The sequence below is a fragment of the Vombatus ursinus genome, unplaced genomic scaffold, assembly GCF_900497805.2.
Source record: "Vombatus ursinus unplaced genomic scaffold, bare-nosed wombat genome assembly UNPS02015397.1, whole genome shotgun sequence".
Taxonomy (NCBI): Eukaryota; Metazoa; Chordata; class Mammalia; order Diprotodontia; family Vombatidae; genus Vombatus; species Vombatus ursinus.
This window is the reverse complement of record NW_020955175.1, coordinates 24239-34370: the sequence shown is the minus strand read 5'-3', so window position 1 is coordinate 34370 and position 10132 is coordinate 24239. Positions and strand designations below refer to the sequence as shown.

Below are 10132 nucleotides of genomic sequence, written 5' to 3'. Positions count from 1 at the left end.
GAAGTGAACAGAACCAGGAGAATGTTTTACACAATAACAGCAATGTTGTTTGATGAAGGGCTGTGAATGACTTAGCTATTCTCTGTTTTTTGTTTTTTGTTTTTTTTTTTGTAGGCAATTGGGGTTAAGTGACTTGCCCAGGGTCACACAGCTAGTAAGTGTCAAGTGTTTGGTCTGAGGCCGGATTTGGACTCAGGTCCTCCTGACTTCAGGGTCGGTGCTCTATCCACTGCCACCTAGCTGCCCCCTGACTTAGCTATTCTAAGCAATACAATGATCCAAGAAAATCCCTAAGGACTAATGATGAAGCATACAATACTTCTCCAGAGAAAGAACTGATATTGTTTGAATGCCGACTGAACCATGCTATTTTTCACTTTTTTCCCCTTTATTCGAGACTTCTTGTACAAAATGACTACTATGGAAATGTTAAACATAATTAGACATATCTGCTTATAATCTCAGGGAAGGGGTAGGAGAGGGAGGCATAGAATTTGGAACTCAACTTTAAATCATTTTTTTTAATTAAATGGGACCTTGTTGATTCCTGGAATCTAGACTAGAGTTAATTCTCTGTTCAGAGCTTTCTGCTCTTCCAGGACATTTGTTTGTTTGTTTTTCTTAACTGACTGCATAAGTTCTCTCTCAATACTGCAATGGAGCACCCCTCCCTCCCCCCTCATCTTCCTCTCTAAGAACTCTGACTTTCTCATGAGCCAGGGGGTTTGCTTTTCCGTTTTCGTATGTGGGTATGTCAACTCCAGGCCCAAGCTTCTAGTGTCAAGCTAGGGGTAGGAACAGCCTGGCAGTAAGTGACAGCTCTCAGCAGAGGCAAAATGGGCCCTGAGCCCTGATTGCTGAACACCAAATGACCAGAGAGAACACTAATATGTATTTTACTATGATTTCTATGATTACTATCCCCCAGGAACTGTTAACTTTACAATCTAAGTTAATGGAACCATGGGAGCAGTTGCCCCTGAGCTGGCTTATTTTTCCCCTCCCAGGATGGAACCATATTCTGAGTCAATGCCAATCCAAGGGCTAAGACTCATTATTTCAATTCATTACTGACTAACCTCTGAGGCCACTTGAAGTAAAAATCACTTCTCTCAGCCAATTCCTTGTTAATATGATCTCTGTGGCCTAAAGCCTAAGGACCAGGCCCTTAGTGGTACCAATAGCTGGCTGGGGAATAAATGACTGTCTTTTGTTATTGGCAGGAATGTTCTATTTGTCTCAGAGTTTTTCCTGGTGACAACCTATAGTATGTCCTTTTACTTGAACAGTCAAAGTATTTAGTCTAACCTGTAAAATTTTGTCCTTGATTGTACTTGACTATATCTTGCCTTCTAAAGTTCAGTTGACTCCCCATTTAGATTGAAAACATTATATAGGCAGTATTTTTTTTCCTCTTAGTAGAGACTTAGGTAGTGATGTGGTGATGGGACCTGGACCTCTAAGAGGAAAAAAATCATGTCTTTGAACACAGCCCAACCCCTGAACTTTCCCACACAACCCAGTCCCTGGCTTTTTGCCTGAGGTATCAGGTCCATCCCAGACCACCTAGATACTCAATAGTTCTTTCAATACTCCTTTCACTGTGACTCTCTGACTACTTGACTACTTAACTCCTGTCATTGTCTGCACTGGCTCACCCCAGGCCATTTATCACTGCTTAATCCCATCCAGATCTTGTTTTTTCTTGTGTGTAAGTTCCAATCTTATCCCCTGTAAATTCTGGAAGATTCACTTAGAATATAGGCCACTTCTATTGGTGGCATAAATAAACCTTGCTACTTTGACTGAAAGAAGGCTTGAGTGGTCAAATTCTTCCCAGACAGATCCCCCTGTGCCCTTACATTTCAGGGTTCCCAGCACCCCAAACTGCATTAGTAGAACCTGTAGGAATTGGAATAACTCAATTCTCATGTTGTAAACTTCTGAGATACCCTTTTTTTTTTGACAGTGCACAGAATTCCTCCTGCATCCATCATAGAAACCCATCTCTTAAAACAAAGAATCTTACAAACTAAAAAGAAAAGAAGAAGAGAAAGAAGAGAATGCCCTTAGTCCTGATATTTGTCCCATCAAATTGATTCAAACACCTGGTCTATATTGGGAAGCAACATAATATTGTGTAGGAGTTGAAAGATATTTCAGAGGCCTTCTTGTCCAATATACATTGGACTAATAATCACTTCCTAAAATCTGTAACAGTAAACCCCAAGCAGGGGTTCTAGGTTATGTCCCTGCTAAGTCTTCCTTTGCAGGTTTCAAATTTACTATTTCTGCCTAGGCTCTGAGCAAGGATTTCTCAAACTGAACCTGTACTAGGCTTTTATATTGTTTTCCCAGATATCTCCACCCCTTTTCCATTTACTAAAGAAGGCGTGAATTACTATCCTCACAATAAGTGGCATTGTAGAAAAATCTTTTCCCCCCTAATCCTAGACCACCAGCTCAGCACCATATTTACTTACACTGTAGTCTGAGACACTTTTTTAGTACATCAGGGTGTTTCACTCCTCAGAATCAATGAAGAGGGTGGTTACTCTCTTGGTAAATTAATCACAACAGGCTCCTAATTATTTATTATGCATAAAGTGCTTAGACAAAGGGAGGCTAAAGTCTTCTCTTCAGTGAAGAGAGCTTTGAACTAAATTATGACACTGCAGCAAATCTGGCTGCCTGTGACCAAAGCCTGTGTCCAGGGTTTCTCCGTTCTTCCCACTCTATCCCACTTCCACTGGCATGCACCAACAGCTGCTTGGGCTATCACCACCAATTACCCTTTTTCCATTAAGTCAAGTCAATAAATATCCATTAAATGTCTACTATGTTCCAGGCAAACTAAGCACTAGATTAAGTGTGAGTAATTCAACAAACACAAGCCTTAAAAGTGTTTTTTCCCCAATCCCTTGAAAAAAAGGAATTGTAATCATTTCACTAGAGATTGATTAATTAACAATGTAGAAATCTCTCCAACCATTTAAAGGCCTGATGTGGGCCCCAGTTCCTATGAAAGGATGATCACTGTTGTAACAACTATCAATCAATAGGGATGGGGGGGAGGTGGGGTGGAGGGTGACCACAGGGAGGGGGCAGCCCAGCGGTATTTAGGGGCAGAAAATTACCTGCAGATCAGCAGTATTTGGCCTCAAAACCCATGAATTGGAAAAGGTGACAGCCCCATTTAAACTAGGCAGTTGTGTCCTGAAACATTTCTTCTCTAGGAAGAGGACTGAAGTGACAAAAGCACCAGGCAAGAGGAACTATTTCATGGTTCTCCAGTCTTGACGGAAAAGCAGATTTGGAGACAAGGATTTTTGATAAGTCATCGTTGAAGCTTGACAGGGGCCCATTTGGCCTCTGAAGTAGTTATGAGTAGGTTGCTTGGTATTAGAAGGTAGCCCACTATGTTCCATGAAGCTTGGAACTATTGCTTTAACAACTGTTAAGAACGGGAGCAGAAGTCAGAGACCTGCCCTTACCAGACCACAGTTTGTACAGGGACTAGGGAAATACCTGCAGAAAAGAGTTTCTTGGTATTACTGGTTGGAAACTTGACAATGCAGTTACCATAAAATTCCAGGCAAGGACCAGTAACAAGATAGCCAGGAAAAAAAGTTTACAAAAAAAGCAGCAATGTCTCAGGAGAGGTTGTGGGAGTGGCGGGGGGGGGGGGGGGGGGGGGGGGGTGACTTGAAGAACACAAGGAAGTTAGGTTCTTAGTTACCTCTATAGGTAAAAGTAAATGCCAATAAGTCATCTATTTCAGACGTTGAGGGTATTTGTTGAGATGAACTGGGTTTGGATTCTTCTCTTACAAGTGCCCAAAGTTATTTGCCTTGTCCTAGAACAACGATTTTTATTTCAAGATTGCAGTGGAAATGGAAAAAGAAAATTTTGTGTCAAATTCACTTTGAGTGGCTGAAATGACAACATAGGCCTGGTCAGTGGTTATTGGCCTTTTTTTTTTCTTCTTTTTCTTTTTTCCTTCCCCCCCTCAATTTATTTATTTATTTTTAGTTTTCAGTATTCACCTCCACAAGATTTTGAGTTCCAAATTTTCTCCCCATCCCTCCCATCCCCCTACCCCATGATGGCCTGCATTCTGATTGCCCCTTCACCCAATCTGTTCTGCCTTCTGTTCCTGCCCACTCCCCTCCCTATCCCTTTCCCTGTCTATTTTCCTATAGCGTAAGATATATTTCTATACCCCTTTGCCTGTGTATCTTATTTCCTAGTTGCATGCAGAAACAATTTTTAACATTCATTTCTAAAACTTTGAGTTCCAAATTCTCTCCCCTCCTCCCTTCCCACCCACCCTCATTGAGAAGGCAAGCAATTCAACATAGACCATATATGTGTAGTCATGCAAGACTCTTACATAATAGTCATGTTGTGAAAGACTAACTATATTTCCCTCCATCCTATCCTGGTCCCCATTTACTCTATTCCTTCCTTTGTTACTGTCCCTCCTCAAAAGTGTTTACTTCTGATTATCCCCCCCCCCAAATCTGCTTTCCCATCTATCACCCCTCCCTCTCTTATCCCCTTCCTCCCTACTTTCCTGTAAAGCAAGCTAGATTTCCATACCCAATTGTGTGTGTATGTTATTCCCTTTTAAAGCCAAATCTTATGAAAGTACAGTTCATTCATTCCTTCTCTTCTCCCCCTTCCTCCACTCCACTGTAAAAGCTTCTTCTTGCCTCTTTTATGTGAGATAATTTACCCCATTCTTCCTCTCCCTTTCTCCTTCTCCCAGTATATTCCTCTCTCACCCCTTAATTTTCTTTTTTAGATATCATCCCTTCATATTCAACCCACCTTGTACCCTCTGCCTATTTATAAATTCCTTCCAACTACCCTAATACTGAGAAAGGTCTCATGAGTTACAAATATCATCTTTCCATGTAGGAATGTAAACAGTTCAACTTTAATAAGCCCCTTATGATTTCTCTTTCCTGTTTACCTTTTCATGCTTCTATTGAGTCTTGTATTTGAAAGTCAATTTTTCTGTTTAGCTCTGACTTCTCAAGAACGCATTAAATTCCTTTACATCACTAAATATCAATTTTTTTCCCTTTATTGATTACACTCAGTTTTGCTGGGTAGGTGATTCTTGATTTTAATCCTAGCTCCTTTGACCTCTGGAATATCATATAATGTGTAATGTCTTGATGCAAAATCACCACTCTGAAGGATTTTTTGTTTTTGTGATTTGTGAAGGTGACCCATGTTTTTTCAGCCACTAAGTCCTATAATCTTATGATTGTGCCATGGTTTCCTGTAATGATCTGTGGTTCTGCAGCCTGACACTTCACTGAAGCCACTGCATTTCTGTGTTCCACCAATGTGTGTATGGTATTGTATAATTGTAGCTTCTGGAGAGGGGGACGGTGGAGGAAGGAAGGAAGGAAAGAAAGAACAAAGTAAAAAAGTGCATAGCAAAGAACAAAGGAAACAAAAACAAAAAAGAACAAAAGAAAACTTGCAAGAAAGTAAAGATGCGCAGTTCTGAGCACAATGTATAATATTTATTATATAGGCTTTCTTGAAATGGAAATTTATTGCTTTTTTTTTAATTTGTTTTGGTTTTTGGTTTTTACTTTTCATATTTACATTTTATTTTTTGTTGTATAAGGTGAAATTTTTATATATACTTCACATTTTTCATGAGATATATAAACATTGTACAAATATATACAGGAGCATTCATATTTAATTTTATTGTTTACATCTTTATTATTTAAACAGCTGACTACACACAATGCAAACAGTGCTCACATGATGTAAAGCATAATTTCACTTGGTACATATTCTTCATTGTAAAAAAAAGAAGTTAATGATATACTGTGTTCCTCAATTTCAGATTAGTCTAAATGTTTTAGAAGTATCAAACTTGTGCTCTAAAAGATTGTTTTCATGATTTTTTTTTATATGGAAAGTCATTATTTTACTTAACTAAATGCCAAATTACATTTTCATAATTGTTTATAAAATGAGCCATTTTCCACAATAAGTTGATGTAATGTTTACAAGAGAACTGCTAAAACTATTGGTCTTAATGTTAATATCAAACTGGGCACAGAAGTCCTCAATGGCTGATTTTTTTTAAGTCCAAGCTGAAAAGGTGAGTCTCACCACAGAGGAAATTAAGCCAACTTTGACAAAAAGCAATGAAATCATTTCAGTTTTAGTGTTCAAGGCATTTCAGGTTATTTTGTTTATTTGTTTGTTTGTTTGTTTGTTTTTTTCCCATTTGGCTCATTCTGCTGTCAATTTCCTTCTTGATCAAGATGAATTGCAGATTTACTTTCAGATAAAGTAGTGCACATTTCTTCAAATGCTTTGTTACTTATGTTATCTTGTTCCACTTCACACAAATAAACATGTACAGGTTCCTTTGTGCTCTTTACATGTACTGTTATACAGTCTTCTTTGGGAATTGGCACTTCCAATTTGGTTTCTTCTGCAGCCATGACCACAATAATAATCTGTTCTTGAAATGCTTGAATACTATGTATGTCTTGATAGGTCACATATGCTAATCTTTCATTTTCTTTGTCATTTGTTAGTTCAAACAGCTGCTGAGCACAATCTTTAATCCAAAGATTTTTCCATTGCTATTAAATAAGTTCATCCCTATCATTTTTTTTCCTGTGGTACTTTTGCTCCAGTACCACCAAGATGAGATCCAATCCACTGAATATAGTTCTTAGTTTCTGAATGAGGTCGATACCATCGAATACATTGGTGATGTCAAATATTTTTCGTTTATGTACTCTCAATGTTGCAACTTCATTTAAATCAAGATTTGATGAGGTCCATAAATTTATGAGTTAAATAAACCAAAGATAGATCATAACAAGGTTTTGCTACTCTTAGTCCTTTTTTTGTGGTCATGTATTGTGCATTCTCTTCTAAAGTAATCCTTATTTTTTGAGGCAGCAGGCTCTCCATGTGGACTGGCAGCCAGGGGATTCTGTTCATTGACTCCAGCTTCCTCTGGCAGGCCTCAGTGTCTACATTGAGGTCTGGGAACCCAGCTGCAGCCTTCAGGATTCCAGACATCTTCCCAGGCAGGCCAAGTCCTGAGGCTTGTGGTCTACCTCCTATTGGTGAGGCTCTGGGGTGGCCCAGGGCTCACCTTGATTAAACCAGGGCCACTCCCTGACCCCTCCCTCAGGTGCCTGCCCAGCTATCCCCAGCAGACTCCCTTATTGCTGTCCATTTTGAATCCTCTCATAAGCTCAGCTGTGCACATGGCAATGATTTTTTTTTTAATTTTATTTTCTATTCAAGTTTTAGTATTTAAGTTTATAATATGTTTTAGTATCTAAGTTTAAAATAAATTAATAAAAAAAGCTTAAAAAAAGCAATGGAAATTATATATTAGTCTAGCATTCTCAGACCTTTATGTCGACTTCGCATTTATTGGGCCCAAGGCTTTATCATCAAAGTTTGTCACTTGAGCCATTCATTAATTAGAGAGACAGTCCAGAACCCATGCAACAGCAGTCTTATACTTTTCACATGTAAACTCTACATGAACTGCTGGGGCAAATGAGGAAAAGACTCAGGTGTTGAAATTGGCAATTCCAATTTATGACACCTCCACTTTCACCAAGGAAGCTGATCTGGTCATTTATTTTGTTGAGAAAAACAATTTAGATTAAATACTTCCTTTAATCCAAGCTCTTTCCCCAATTATTCTAAAGGAGAGATGCTACTACATTTGTTTTTGTCACTTATTTTCACAAGCATATTCACCTTCTCCTTATTCCCCACTTCCCTGTAGGGCCTGTGACCACTTCCTACTCTGTTTGAAAATATGATCTATTTTATGGAAGTGAATAAACTTTGACCTTGACCTCATTCTGGTGCAATATCACAAACACAAGATTTCCAGGTGTCTGAACCAGAAATTCCTCTGAGGCTAAGTAGAGAATCCAGATTGTCTCAATTTGTGCTCTGAAAGAAACCTCAACAATCCAGAGACCTTTCAGGGACTCAGAAACACTTCAATAGGAAAATATATTTCAATGAAGTATGCTTCAGTTTGTATTCAGACACCATCAATTCTTTTTCTGGGGATGGATAGCATTTTTCATCATAAGTCCTTCATAGTTGTCTTAGATCATTGTATTGCTAGGAATACTGTGTACTTTATAGACAGTATATTTCACTTTGCATCAGCCCATGCAAGTCTTTCCAGGTTTTTCTGAAAGCATTTTGCTCACCATTTCTTACAGTACAATAGTATTCCATCACAATCACACACCACAATTTGTTCAGCCATTCCCCAACTGAGGAGTATCCCCTCAATTTCCAACTCTTTGCTCCCAGAAAAGAGCTGCTATAAACACTTTTGCACATATGGGTCCTTTTCCTTTTTGGTTTTTATCTCTTTTGGGATACAGACCTAGTAGTAGTATTGCTAGGACAAAGGGTATGCATGGTTTTACACCTTTTGGGCATAATTCCAAATTGCTCAAGAGAATGGTTGATTCAGTTTACAACTCCACCAACAATGCATTAATATCCCAATTTTCCCACATCCCCTACAACATTTTGCATTTACCTTTGCTGTCTTATTAGCCAGTCTAATAGATATGAGGTAGTGCCTCAGAATTGTTCCAATTTGCATCTCTCCAATTAATAGTGAGAGGTTTTTTTTTTTCAGATGACTATATGTAGGTCTTATTTCAACTGAAAACTGATCATATCTTTTGATCATTTATCAATCGGGGAATGGCTCTTATTTTCTATAAATTTGACTTAGTTGTCTACATATTTGATAAATGAGGCCTTTATCAGAGAAACGTGCTTCAATTTTTTTTCAGTTACTATTGCTAACAGTATTTCCTTCCATCATATCCCCCCACTTATTTTATTCTCTCTCTTTTATCCTGTCCCTCCTCAAAAGTCTTTTGCTTCTGACTAACCCCTCCCCCAATCTACTCTCTTTTCTATACCCCCCCTTTCTCTTATCCCCTTTGCCTACTACTTTCCTAGGGTAAGATAGGGTAAGGTGGAGTAAGAAAGATTATACTCAATTGAGTATATTCCCTCTTTGAGCCAATTCTGATGAGAGTAAGATTCACTCACTCCCCCTCACCTCCTCTTTCTTCCCCTCCACTGTGAAAGCTTTTTCTTGCCTCTTTTATGTGAGATAATTTATCCTGTTCTACCCTATTCTACCTTTCTCTTTCTCCCAGTACATTCCTCTCTCACGCCTTAATTTTATTTTTTAGATATCATTCCTTCATATTCAACTCACACCTGTGCCCTCTGTCTATGTATACTCCTAACTAACCTAATAATGAGAAAGGTCTTATGAGTTATTAATATCATGTTCTCATGTAGGAATGTAAACAATTAATCTTATTAAGTACCTTATGATTTCCCTTTTCTGTTTACCTTGTTATGCTTCTCTTGAATATTGTATTAGGAAGTCAGATTTTCTATTCACCTCTGGTCTTCTCATCAAGAATGCTTGAAAGTCCTCTGTCTCATTGAATTTCCATTTTTTCTCCTGAAGGAATATACTCAGTTTTGCTGGGTAAGTGATTCTTGGTTGTAATTCTAACTCTGTTGTCCTCCAGAATATCATCTTCTAAGCCCTCTGATCCTTCAGTGTAGAAGCTGCTAAATCTTGTTTTATTCTAACTGTGGCTCCATGATACTTGAATTGTTTTTTTCTGGTTGTTTGCAGTATTTTCTCCTTTGCTGGCAGTTTTCATTTTGGAATCTCTTTCAGAAAGTGATTGGTGGATTCTTTCAATTTCTATTTCACCCCTCTGGTTGCAGAATACCAGGGCAGTTTTCCTTGATAATTTCTTGAAAGATGATGTCTAGGCTCTTTTTTTTTCCTTGATCATAGCTTTCAGGTAGTCCAATAATTTTTAAATTATCTCTCCTGGATCTACTTTCGAGGTCACTTGTTTTTCCAATGATATATTTCACATTGTCTTTTTTTTTCCATTCTTTTGGTTTTGTTTTATTGTTTCTTGATTTCTCATGAAGTCATTAGTTTCCATTTGCTCCATTCTAATTTTTAAGGAAATATTTTATTTAGTGAGCTTTTGGACCTCTTTGACCACTTGGTCTAGTCTGTTTTTTA

At 38.2% G+C, this 10132-nt stretch overlaps 1 pseudogene; it reads right to left on the bottom strand.

Annotated features, from left to right (window-relative positions):
* Positions 1–6202: 6202 nt before the first annotated feature.
* On the bottom strand, positions 6203–7080 carry LOC114032032 (annotated as a pseudogene).
* Positions 7081–10132: the final 3052 nt, after the last annotated feature.